Below are 13646 nucleotides of genomic sequence, written 5' to 3'. Positions count from 1 at the left end.
TTTATGAGATGTTTAAATGTTGGAACTATCAGCAGCCATATGCATAAGAGTGATGGGTACTTGCCTTTTTGCTTTTAACTCCCCTTATTTGTCAAGTACATGTTCTTTTTAGCATTTTTGCTCTTAAATGACCTCTGCCTGTCTTTCTCCAGGAGGCAGCACAAACAGGATTTCCTAATAAATGGAAAATTACATGAATATGGCCCAACAATTCATTCAGTCCAACAGGTAGGAAAATCATCATCCTCCAGGGTAATAAAAAGCTGTCTTTTGCCTTCTGTGTCACATAATGAAATGACTTCAAAAAAATCAGTGTCAGGAAGCAATCTCATGGGATTTTCATGAATACTGATCTGGATGTTCATTTTTTTTACTGATTACTTTTAACAGCACAGCCTTATGCTCCTTTAAATGTTTTGGACAGAATTTACTCTAAATCATGGCACCTAAAAAGCTGGAAAAGGGACTTCAGGGTATTGGTAGGCAGCAAGCTCAGCATGAGCCAGCAGCATGCCCTGGCAGCCAAAAAAAGCCTCCAACACCCTAAGCAGCATTAACAGGAGCACAGCCAGCACAGCCCTGCCTGAGAAAAAAAAAAAAAAAAAAAAAAAAAAAAAAAAAAAACAACAACAACAACACAACAACAAGCATTTATTACTCTATCAGGGAAAGAGAAGGGTTGGCAATAAGACAAGACAGAACATTCCACCAGCAATTTGCTTTCTCAAAAAGCCTGCTGGTTGTAAATGTTGCCATGTAAGGCTCACCCCATGCATCACGTCCTTCCTGGTGCTCTGCTTTGCTGTTTCACCTGGTGCAACCTCTGTAGCTGCTGGTGGCATTTTAGTTCAGGAGTTCAATAACAAGTCACTGCTGCATGGCCATTCTCACACATGTTCCCTACCAACTGAGCAACGAGAGGCGTTATGCTACAAAAGGCAGTCATTGCTGCTGTTAGCATATACAGGCAGCAAAGCAGTTGAGAGTATTGGATCTTATTGATTTTTTTATTTACCTAGATCAGCTTGAATACAATGGGAAGAGAAGTTGGAATAGGTAGAAGGTGTAGCAATTGCAGTTTTTATGTCTGTTTTTCAAAAATAGTATAACTTATTTCTCATAAATAGAGTATTACATAAACATAGTATGAACTGATAAAAGACAGAAAAGATTTATCCTAAGATGAGAGATTCAGACAGAAGTATCATCTTCCTCTGGCTTCCAGCACAGGCTTTTCCAGATAGGATGCATGACTGAGACACAAAAGGGGTCCAGAAGTTTCTACACAGGCCAATGGTGAGCTCAAAAGCCATACCCTAATCTCTTTAAGAGATGCTAAGATACACCAGTAAGAGCTCCTACCTAAAAAATATTTTATAGCTCATGTTTATATAGCTTGTAACTTCAATCAAAAAGCTCCAAGGACTGCACAGGGTTAAACTCTTCAACCCTTACTGGGAGTCATTTCTGGTCATCTGGCAAATTATGATGATAGCACAGAAAGCCCCTGCCTTTTTAATCAAGTGCAAAACTCAAAGCTCTTTGCAGACATAATTTTCTGGAAAGAAATAGAAGCACAGTCCGCAGTGATTGCCATTCAAATTAAAGGTGAAATATGGCAAGAAATACCCCGGCCCCTACAAAACAACCTGACAGCAAAGATATATGAAAATTGTCATAAATCTGGGCATGGCATTAAACATATATTTGTGATAAACACAGTGAAACAACTACAATTTTCCATTTTAGAAGCACCAGTATAACTTCATCTTTTCTGCACTGTCAGATTACAAAGTCCATCTTCTCAAACTATTACTTTGCAGTCTGGTTTTGGAGTTAAATCAGAATCTAGTGACAGTGACAATCTCACCACAAAATTTTTTTAAAGACCGTTTTAGCAAAGGATGTTAAGTAAATGTTTAGCTTGAAAAAAATACTAGAAACCATCATTCTTTCCAAGAAGCTGTATATTGTAAATTGGTTTTAAGGAATATATTCTTACAGACTGACTTCTGCCTCCTAAAGACAAGCACATATGGAATGATATCTTATATAAATACCAGATTTGTGTGCACAGATGCAGCCGTGTGCGTGTCTGCAAGCTCAGATCAGCCTTCAGTATTCAAAAATTCAGCAGTGGAATGGGAGCACCTGATTGAACCTTTACTGTTTCTACCATGCAGGGTTTCATTTCAGAAAAGGTTTTTTCTAGGTCATTGTTGCCCAAACAGGTGTAGGGGTGACATAAGTGCCTCTTTGCTCAGGGACATTTCTTTCTTGGGAATAATTTCATGGATGCAATGTCCACTTTACCCACTTGAATTACTGGTACTGAGAAAGTGTGGAATGCAATACAATTTCTGGAACAGCTCTCAGTGACCCAGAGCCCCTTGAAAGACTCCGAAAAGACTACCCCTAGCTGTAGTTTTATCCCAGTATACAAGGACAACTTCCAGTTCACACCACTATGTATCCTAGTGCATCTTGACCTCTTCCTTGTCACATCAGCCCTTCAGATTGATATGATTCTATGGCTTGTCTATTCCCTTATAGGTGGAAGAAAGAATGATTCCATGGCTTTCATCTGCCTGACAGGGCTGGTGATGAGGTAATGCCTGCACAGTCAAGTAAAGAAATTTCTTATTCTCCTATCTCCTACTTTCCTTTGCACAGATGACCAAGACAAATCCATTTCATTTGGCTTTCCAAAAAATAATTTTATAATAAAGCTTGGCCAGAAATACCATACTGTCGTCTATTATTTTCCACATTCTTCCCATTTTCCTTCACCCTTGCACTTCTACTTTTCAGTCTCCTAAATCCTAAACACCACACCGTAAAACAAAAGGAGCTACAAATGTTCATTCACAAATGATCAAATTTTGGATTTCTAAGCTAAAAACAAGTGATGTCACTTAAATAAGAATAGAAAGTTGTATGACAACAGTTTCAGGCAAGTAAAGACATGGGAAATTAAGGAAACTCAGTGGACAGGGTTTGAACCTTGCAGCTGAATGAGCAGGATAAATTATAACAAGCTTTAGTGAAAGCAAGACTAAACACCAGCCTTCAACACAGAAAAAATATTCTGAATGTTGTATATCAGCAATGCACAAAGTCACAGAACAGATTATCCAGGAGTTTAACTACAATGAAATTAGCTTTACAATCTCCAGAGCTTTACAAACAACATTATAATAAAAACAAAAAAACAGATAAGGTATTTCTGCCTGCATATAAACAATGTTATACTACTTCTTTCTTAATGTAGAAGTTATGATTTATTTGTAAAATAAAGATCGTATCCATATTCATAGAAGTGGAAACAGTGCTATGCATATTATGAGAGAGAATCTGTTTATTTAAATGGTGGGAAAAAAAAAACCCAATTAAAGCTTATGCATGTAAAACATAAATGCACATTGATAACTACTCAATACACCACATGCACCCAAAACATCTGAACCAAACAGAAGAGTCTTTGCTGGTCAACCCATCTATCTTTGTGGGAAGATATTATTTAGTACCAGATCCTGTTGATTCTCACTTTGATGGGAGTTCTTCAAAATGAAACATCATCATCATCAACCAGGAGAGTCTTCTAATGCCTGTTTTATGGCCCAAGTTTGTTGGTCTAAAAATTTACATAAAAGACAACACTTGTGACAAACTTTCATTTCCATTGAGGAAACCAAAGACTGTCAGACAGTTTATCTTTGCTCACACAATACTTTGCCTTCAAAAGCAATGTACAGATTGATTAAAACTTATACAAAACCCCCCTTAATTCCTGAGATATAGGTAATTACTCCAGAGCAGACCTGAAACTCACCAGTAGAACAGTGTACAAAAAAAACCCCCAAAATGTCATTACTTGATTTCAGTGTACTAATTAAATAGAGAATTCTGCTTTCCATAGCTGTTAGTCCAGTGCCTTTCAACAGAACATTCAGCTCAGGTCTTGTGGACAGAAATAGCTACCTTCACAAAATATGGTACTTAATTTCAGAAAAAAAGATTCAAATATGTAGAAAAAAATTAACTGTCCATTTCTATAATTATTACCACAGGCCTTCAACGACAATAAAACAAGATTATTGGCAGAAGCTTGACTCTAGCTTTGAATTACTTTTTTTAATAATAATCAGATAAAATTTCCAATTTTATCATCCTTTAATTTGAAATCTGATTTCTTAGCTGTGAGGTGACGTTTAAAATTTTGCCTTTCACCTAGCTCACTAATGTTCATAGGCTTAAAGTGTTTCAAAAAAAAAGAATGATTGTCACTGGAAAATGAGGGTTTTTTGCATAGTCATTGTCCTTTTTATTTGCTAGACAATCTCATTGTGATATGATCACATCTTCTCTTCAAGCTTTTCAGGGACACAAGATCATGTTTGTAAATGCTTTCCATTTCAGTGTTGTAAAGCCAAGTCAAAGATACAGGGATAAAGAATATGTGGAAGCATAATAAAACTCTCAAGGCACTAAACAACAGCAGGATAAGAGATCTTAGAATATTAACTGTTTTTCTTCAACCCAGCAGGAGTATTTTTTAAAGGAGCCATGTTCTAAAAACTTACATCTTGAGCACTTTCCTGGCTGAATTTCGAGCCTTTTCTTTTTTCTTACTGAAGGCGCTTACAAAAAGAATATTTTCTAGAACACAAAAGAGAACTGAGGACTAAAACAGAGTAATTTGTTTGACCCTGCAGAAATCTTCCATTACTTTTCCAGAGAACCTGCTTAGTAGGAGGTTTTCAGTTACCTCATTATATACAGGGAGAGGCATCCTTGTTCTGAATTTCATTTAAATCTGAAAACACCATTCATAAATTTCTAGCAAAACACCCTCTTGATCAAATCAGGGTCATAGTTGACATGACTTGTGGTTCCCAGTTATTTGCCTAAAATAAAAATTTTGAAATGATTACAGAAGGTTGTAGTTGAAAATACGTCCATAGAAGCCTGAAAAAAATAAAAAAGCAGAAAGTGAAGCAAATCAAAATTAAGTAGAGTAAGCAGGTTGCAGTCACACTGAGTCTTTCTGTTCTAGACTGAAAAATAAGTATTAATAGTAACATGGATATTGATGGAGACTTACAGGCAATTTCATTTTTTGTTTGCATAAAAATGGAGATTAGAACAAATCAAATAAAGGGAAGGGAAAATAGTCACAAAGGAAGGTTTACAGTTGCTGGTGATTTTCTCTAATAGGTTAAAGAAATCATTAGATGTGAAAATATTATGGTGAAAAGGACAGAGTTCAAGTGTAATGGAAAATAAAATGAATCTCCCAAGAACTTTGGAACACAAGCTCTGAAAAGTAGTGCTGCTTAAATGTTTCACCATTTGTTTTCATTCCCAGTATTACAACATCATATCTAAAAATGTCCTTTATAAGTTTGTCACTTAATGCTATTAATAAACTCCCTGTACTTTCTTTTATATACTTTGAAAAGCAACAGAAGGAAACAGCTTGCTAATGGAGAAAATTTCATTATATTTTTAAGATTTTTTTTTTCAAACACACACAAAAAAACCTGTTATTCCTTTAAATGTACTTGGTTTTAGAAAGAAAAAAAGTAATGAATTTAAATCTGACAAGCAAGAAATCATACACAGCTTTCAGGACCTAAGATGTTACCTGTCTGGGGGTGTACAGAGATCACCATGTTCCCTTTGAGGTGATCCACGTCACAAAGCCTAGATAGAGTCTAAACTCTCACTGGAAGCCCCTGAGGAGCATTCATCCTGTTTGAGAAAATTTACGTGCAGCATGGGGTATTCTCCAAGAAAGAGGCTCCATTTGGGATAAAAATGAACTTATTTTTATAGCACAAGAGGGTGTAGGATGCACCACTTTGAGTAGTCAATAGATGCTGCAAATTTTGATTTTTTACCTGTAAGAGCCAACATATCATTATGATTTCCATTATTTCAGAGAAATTTGATTTTTCCACTATTTCTCACTTGCTCAGATGATAAATTATTGTTGCAGTTCCTTGTTTGTGCACCTCTTGGTGGCATCTCTGGGTGCCTCTGGCATCTATCTTCCCACAGTTGTCATTCACACAGTTTCCAGATGTACTTCTCAAACTTTCTCATTCACAAAGCTACTTCCAGGCCCCAACTTCCAAGATGAGAGGCCTCCCTCTGTCACTGTTTTTCAGGAGATGTTTTCCCCAGTAATTTTACCTGTTTAACCAGGCCACCTTATTCCTGCTCACATCAACATGTTCTAGAGGGCTTAAGGGTTATCTTTGAAGTGTTTTCTGCTGTCATCACTACTTGTAGCCCTAGAAAGTTCTGATCACCTCAGATAATACATAAAGTCAAAGAGAACAGGAGGGAAAACAGAAAATACCTTAAATTCAAGGTGCACAGATTAAATAAAAGAAAGTCTTTTCCACATTGATTAAGCCGTTATTAGACACTTACAAATTTTTTTTTCCTTTCAGTAAAGACTTCATCCCTCAGCATTTGATACTAAATTTTCATAAATTTGGCAGTCCCACTAAACCAGAGACTGGCCTATCAGAAAAAAATGTGTGTCAGCAAGTTTGAAGAATGAAACTTTTTTCTTTCTATAATCATCTCAACGTTAGCAGATGCATGTTTGACAATTTGCAGACAGAACACAAGAGTAAGGAAATGGAGAAGCAATTGGTCTAACCATGCAGTCATTTACCCAAGCAATCTATTTCCATTTAAATCAAAAAGCTTTGCTTACCTGAGCAAGTATTTCCCACCTACAGAAAAACTTGCAAAAATGGAACCGAAGTCATCCCAGTAAAGTATTACTTCTGAGCAAAGGGAAAACAGATGAATAATCTTTCAATGAGATAAGCAAAATTTTACCCAAATTTTATATTTGACAGTATATTAAATGTATCACAGAGCAATCCTCATGAGGAATCAACATTTGAAATAATCTCTAGGCAACAGAGCACTTGCTCTCTGCTGTAGTTATTGTAATGTCTGGTTTTTGAGTTGCAGTTTGTTTAGACAATTTAATTAAAGAGCTGAGTTTGAAACAAACTTTTCTCCATTGTGAATTCTGTCTAGGATATGATTCTATTGAGTTGACTTGTCTTGAAAAATCTACTTAGGAACATTGTTGGAATAAACATGTATATATCTTTTCATGTATTTGAGCATATAGATGTTCACCTACTGAAGAGTCTCTAATGCTACATGAAAACCATTAGTGTTCAAACAGTGAGGTAAGGAGGAAGGTAATTGTGAATTTGGGCAAAAATGGTGTTTCTTTTTCAATAGAATTCCCACAATAAGAGCTAATTAAGAGCTAGCTTGAGACAAAAGGTACTAATAATGAAAATAAAGAACATTAGGAGTTTCAGGCATAGGAGCATTATGATACACTGGCATTGAGGGATGAAAGTGTATTCTTTTCACTGTCTTATTTTCAGGAGGTTCAGGAAACCTGAGGGCTGCTTCTGGCAATTCACCTGCATGCCCTTTTTCTCTTTTATCAGTTTCATTGTGTTTTACAGAATGTACAATGGCCTGTGGTGGCATAGGATCACCCACAGAGCCTGAATCTGAGTCTAGCAGTGCACAGAATACACATATGCAAGGCATCAATCTCAGGAGGGACAGAAAACAACTTGTTCAGAATTAGAAGCAGAAAAGCAAATTGTGACATTGGCCCGCACTGGAGGGGGTATGAGATGGTATTTTCTTGTGGGAAAACACTCTGAGCCTTCCTGATTTCCATAGGAGTTCCCAGCTCTTTTTAGATGGTGTGCTTATGCCATCACACCCTGGGGTTTTAGTCAGCTCTTCCCCATATATCAAACCAACCATAACATCAAAGGCAAACCAGAACAGAGAACAGCCTGAAGTGGTGTCACACACACAGGTGGCAACAAATCCCTTTTTGCCTTCTTCATTCCTGTGGGTATTAATCAGGGCCAGGAACAATCTGTTGTTTCTCAGGTTCAGCTACACAGGTTTTTTTAATAAAAAACCCAAACCCTACCTACTTAGAAATGAACCACAGCAAACTAAGTCACCATGAACTTTTTACATCTGCTCAATACATAATAATGAAGCTCAGGCTCATGGAATTCCCTTATTTGCCAAGTCATTAGTTACATTGGCAAAAATGATTTCAGGGAAAGGCAGTGGTGTTGGACTCAAAATGATGTTTACTCTCTTGTTCTGTTACAGTGTTTTATCATTTTATTATTACCAATGTAAGTCCCTAAGCCTCAGATTTCTGATGTCAGAAAATACACATGGACAAATGGGATGGAGGAGCGCCTGTTGTACCTTGGGAAAAGTAGGGTCTTGCTTCCACTGCAGAACGAAAGCGTTGAGAGGAAAATTAGGTAAATATAAAACAGCATGGAACTTCATGTTAGAAAATTCAGGAGGTTAAAAAGTAAGCTGGCAAAAGATTGGTACCTTAAACTGCTGTGCCTTGCTTGTGAAAGTCTTGACTTCACTAATGGTGCTTCCCACTCAGTCAATTCAGTAATTTGTCATTTTGTGGTATAAAAACTCATGCATTTTCACTCAGAACACCAAAAAGACACACACACACAAATTTTGATAAACAACAAACAGGTAAAAATGTAAAAAGCAAAGCACAGAACAAGGAAACCATGCAGTTATTTGTAGCTGCTACTATCTTATTTAGAAAAATAGAGGTGGAATCCATCGAAAGACAGCTCTGAAGGGCAGAGGAGCCAAAAAATTTGCAGGTCTTTAAAGACAACCTCGTCCAAGTACAGGAATAGTCCATTCAAACTAGTAATAGAAGTAGTAGGCATTGTGAGTTGTCATTTGATCTGTAAATTAGTTCTAACAAAATGTATCATAATCATCTCTGTATAATTTAAATAAACAATCTAATCAAGGGAATGACAAATATGGCAAAGAAAAATAAAATCTCTAAATCTAAAGAAAGAACAACTACTCCCATTCCACAAGGCAAGAAACATGGACTTTGGATAATGTTACACCCTGGTTCTTTTCTCCAGAATATTGCCCAAAGAAATAGAATTAAACTCTTAGAGCAGCAACTCTCCACCTTTTTTCCCCCAAGTTCACTCTCACTTCTGTGCTCTCCACCACCCCCGTGCCCACATTTGAGTTTCCCCACTCCTCCTGTGCTGTTGCTGTGACCATGGGTGCTCCCCCAGCTGCTTGTCCTGTATCCCAGACCATGGAACATCCCACCACAGTGTTACACAACAGGCTTGGAGGCGAAATGTGTCTCCTCATCCCAGAGCTCCTCTTACACTCACCACTGTCTTCATAAGTTGCATCAAACAAGCTACTTCAATCTTCAACCTAACTGAAATTGGCTGTGTGCTCTTTCCAATCCAAACATGATGAAATAGCTCTGATTCTCTATACCATCTTCTAGACATGTTACCTTTTTTTTCCAAATGGCTTCCAAGACCTTTGGGGTATTTGGGTTTTAATTCATTGACTTGTGGAGTAACTGGTTTAACACTGACAGCTAAGAAAAATTTACTTTAGCACTGGACCCAAGAAAGTCCAGGAGTTGTAAAAGACCTTTTGATAATATATTCTTTAATGGATTTTGTCACTTACATTATTTTGCTATAGGATCTTACAAATGCAGACATGAATGGGCACAAGATAAAAACTTGTTATATGATGGCTATTACAGTATTGTTAATAAGACGACGTTCTTATTTTTGAGTCTCAGAAAGAGAACTTTGCTCCTCCCGTATACTTTATATATAATACAGGTTTAGATGAAATATATTTTCTATTTCTATAGTTTCAGAATTAAAATGTCCATCTGAGGAAATTCACTCTAAAGGAATTCATCAATCAAAACAAAAAACCACACAAGAAGTCATCCACAGCAGAACTGATACGCTGTTTGGAGCTGTTGTCTTTAGTTAACAGTAACTTAGGTGGATTAACACTTACGGTTTCATTTCAATAAAAAAGATCCTTGGAAGAAATGTTTGAACCATTTAAACTACTGAACTATTTGAACTATTTAAAAAAAAATTTCCAACCACAGAACTCAAGAGGGAAAGCAGCACAGAAATGTTGCAAGATGGTCTACACCGGAGGGAGGAAAAAAGGGGTTAAGAAGTTAAAGACAGAGGAATAAGGTCCTGTGACTCATAGACCTCTTCCTCCAAAACCCATACGTTTGATTCGTTGGGTTCCCTCTCATCCAGGGAGGAGATAATGTTCCATACTATGCAAGCACTATGATCCCAATAATATCATCCATTGTCCTAACCAGGCAGGTGATGACAGCAGGAGCAGGAAGGGAATAGCACTGTACATAAATCACACAAGACTAGCAGAGAAAAACAAATTATTGAGGGATTTGTTGCAAATCCTGTGCACTGACTTCTCTCCCACTAAGGAAAGGATGAAAGCTGGGATCCTGGAACTGGTTCTGATATTAAGGGAAAGGGCAAGAGTTGAGTTACAAGGCAAGAAACAAGGTGCTGCAGAAGTTCCATCAATGGAGGAACAAGCTTCAAGGAGTGGCAAAAAAAAAACCAAAAGAAAAGCTACACAAAGAAATTGAACTGTTCTATGTATAGCATGATAGCTAGAGAGTTTAACAAAGTGTTGGAAGAATAAATGTTTTTCCCTAAAGCAGAAATGTCAGTGTATCCTCACTAGGCCTAGCTGTGTGCCAAGAGCTTCAGCAGTTCCAAGAAAGTGCACGACAGCATACAGTCTCTCATGTTAAATATAAGAGGGGATTTTCAATCACTGAGGCTCAATATTATAATCTGAAGGTCAAAAGATTATAGAAAAAAAATGAAAAAAAGAGCATACACTACTGCAGGTAAGAGGTCTGAAAAGGAAACACAGAGTGCAGAGAGAAAAGAACAGCACTAGAATGATTGTTATGAATTTTCGGTAGGAAGATATCAGTAAACACCAGGAAATTTATCTTGAGAAAGTCTCGGTGGCAAAAGTACTCTGCAAGGAAGCAAATAGATACAAGGCGTATTTGTTGTGAAAAAAGTTCACAGCCTAAATACTACCACTGTATTGTGTCAAAAGCAAGCATTGTGCAAGTTATAGGAGTTAACAGCAAAGACCGTGGATAATTAATTTACTCTGGATATTAATAAAGGACTAAATATTCATGTATGCTAATTAGTAATATTTAAAAACATGTTATTACCTGCCTAATTATCATAGATTAATCAATGATAATTAACAAGTGATTAATCAATGGATCTCTATAGAATAGAAAGAAAACAAGTTCCCACCTGAAAACAAGAATGTAGCTAAGCAAACTTGCCAGAAATTGAATGTACAGAGAGGGTGTTTGGCAAGAAATATAATTGAGCCCCAATCCACAGCTAAGTGTGAAGACTGACATCCTTGCAGAGACCTGTGGAGTGGAGAGGGCATGGCAGAGGCACTGCCAGAGCACCAGGCAGGGCTGAGATTGCACAGAATTATATCAAATACCCTGAGAGCAGGGCAGTGGAGACCTTTATGCCAACCAAAGCTCGGTGCATTTAAATGTGAAACTCAAACTACACGACCCAAATGGATGTCAAGTGTGCTCAGGGGTACAGTACAATGGTGACTGCAATTCATTGCTCAAAAAAGGCACAACATGTTCAATTTCCTGATAAATTCCTATAAAAAAAAGGAATTCAGGTTATGCCATAATATCTGCTGAAGCAGCAAAAAGGCTTCAGATATTCAAAATAGGTGCAGGTGCACAATTGAAGTGCCTTCCTTTGAGGTGACACAGATGGTGCTTGGCAAAACCTCTGGCACAGTAGCCAGGGGTCAGGCAAGGCCAGCTGAGAGCTCACAGCCGCCCCAGGATGCAGGGGACACGTGCATAATGCAAACAGCAGCAGGCAGGGAAAGCACTGGGCGCTGGAAAGGGGCAGCAGCTGACCACAATTGCAATAGCTCCTGGGGAAGGACACAGTCCTTAGGGAGCTACTCCAGAGAAGCTGGCAGCTGTGATGAAGGCGGAGAGGGCCCCAGGAGCCAGTGCCAAACCAACAGCAGCCAGCTTTCACTGAACCCCCTCCTTCTCACCAAAAGGAACAAAAAATGTTCCCTTTGATTTTGACCCACTCAGGTTTCTCCTTCTGATTTGTATTTTACAATCATCTCAGTGATGGCCATAACAAACAAAACACAGAAATAATATTTTTACACATCCAAGTGTCTTAATAATAAATTCTGGTATGAATACAACAGCCACCACTAAGGGCTGCTGTGATATGATACTCAAGTTTCTATTCAGTGTGTAAGGTGAGCAGGTGATGCACTGGCAAATGAAGCTGGATTAGAGATGCAGCCTGCTAACCTGCAGCACATTATTTGGAAGCTGCTGGTTCTTCCAAATGCCCTTTGCACCTCATCTGCAGAAAAGGGGGATTTTCTTCCTGCTTTTCCAAAAGGAAGCACATGGGGTGCTCAAAGGACTGCACAGGCTGAAAGCCATAGCTGACAAAATTCCCAAGTATAAATTCACAAGTCAGCAATACAACAGAAAAATTCATAGTGCTTCCTCAAAGTATTGTATTTGCTGCATACAGCTGAGTCTGCACTCATGAAAAAGCAAGAGGGAATCACACACTTCAAAAACGTTTTAGGAAAGAGAGATCACACACTAAGCAAGATGAAGGGGATAATAATCAGCAGATTTCCAAACAACTGTAATTTTTCAAATATTTTGGGAGACAGTAAAAATGCCCAGTGACATGAATTTGTCATGTAAAACTTGACATTTGCCACAGCACCAATGCTCAATTAATGAAAATGCCTACAACTTGAGCAGTTTGTGTATCCTGCGGTCCACTGAACATCATTCTCTCTCCAGGTGTGTGCTCCTTACTTTTTGTTGCTGCTTTCTACATATTGTATCAAAAGCAAGGGCTGAAAGCAGAAATAACATTGTTACTGTGCACTGCTATAACAGTGACTTCAAAATACCCGGTATATTTGGGGTAAAAGGAAATCCCAGAACAAATTAGCTTTGTTAGGCTCTTCCTGCAGAAAAGACTATTACCACTCTGTTTTTCAAATATATAGAAGCTTAAAACATTTCAAAAGTCATGAAATTTACAGAAATCTGGATTCTGCTGTTACATAATTACTTTTCACAATCTTTAGCTCTACCACGTTTTAAATTTAACCCTTATGCTTCCTAGATTAACGAAAATAGATTAATATGTCAGCCCTAAAGAAGATTTTCAAGCTTGTAAAATCCCATTAAATTAAACAATCTTTTCCAATGTATATCACAGTATTAGCAACTACAAAAAGAAATATTACTTGCTGTGCCATAGATTTAAAATCATTTCAGAGTCTATAGAGATTAGCATAATCTTTCTTAGCAAATCCATCATTGAGGGTAGCCTTAAAAACATCTGGTTGTGAATCAAAACTGGGAAAATTGTGGTTTTCAGTCAAAAAAAATTTCAATGAGAATTTGGTTTCTTCCAAAGGAAAAACATGGATTCATAATCAGCATTTTCTGGAAAGATGGGGGAGTTAACAAGGAATAGTATTCATTCACAGCAAAGACATACATAGGTCATCAGGAGAAACGTTTTTTAGCAAGTAACATTGAAATACAAAAACAAGTCCATAGCTTGGGAAAAAGACCCACATAGATG

The 13646-nt window shown here is 37.5% G+C and overlaps 1 protein-coding gene across 2 annotated transcripts in view; it reads right to left on the bottom strand.

Annotated features, from left to right (window-relative positions):
* Positions 1-633: 633 nt before the first annotated feature.
* LOC113459943 (uncharacterized) overlaps positions 634-13646 on the bottom strand; it is a 40753-nt gene continuing 27740 nt past the window's right edge. The window contains exons 3-4 of one of the 2 annotated variants that reach the window (XM_074532626.1): positions 4769-4907; positions 634-4659 (exon numbers count right to left, since the gene is read on the bottom strand). The gene's annotated coding sequence lies outside the window, so the exon portion shown is untranslated. The remainder of the gene's footprint in view (positions 4660-4768; positions 4908-13646) is intronic. The other variant, XM_074532629.1, reaches the window with a different exon arrangement.

The sequence above is a fragment of the Zonotrichia albicollis genome, chromosome 2 (assembly GCF_047830755.1).
Source record: "Zonotrichia albicollis isolate bZonAlb1 chromosome 2, bZonAlb1.hap1, whole genome shotgun sequence".
NCBI lineage: Eukaryota > Metazoa > Chordata > Aves > Passeriformes > Passerellidae > Zonotrichia > Zonotrichia albicollis.
Note: the sequence above shows the minus strand (reverse complement) of the source record. Positions and strands in the feature narration are given on the sequence as shown.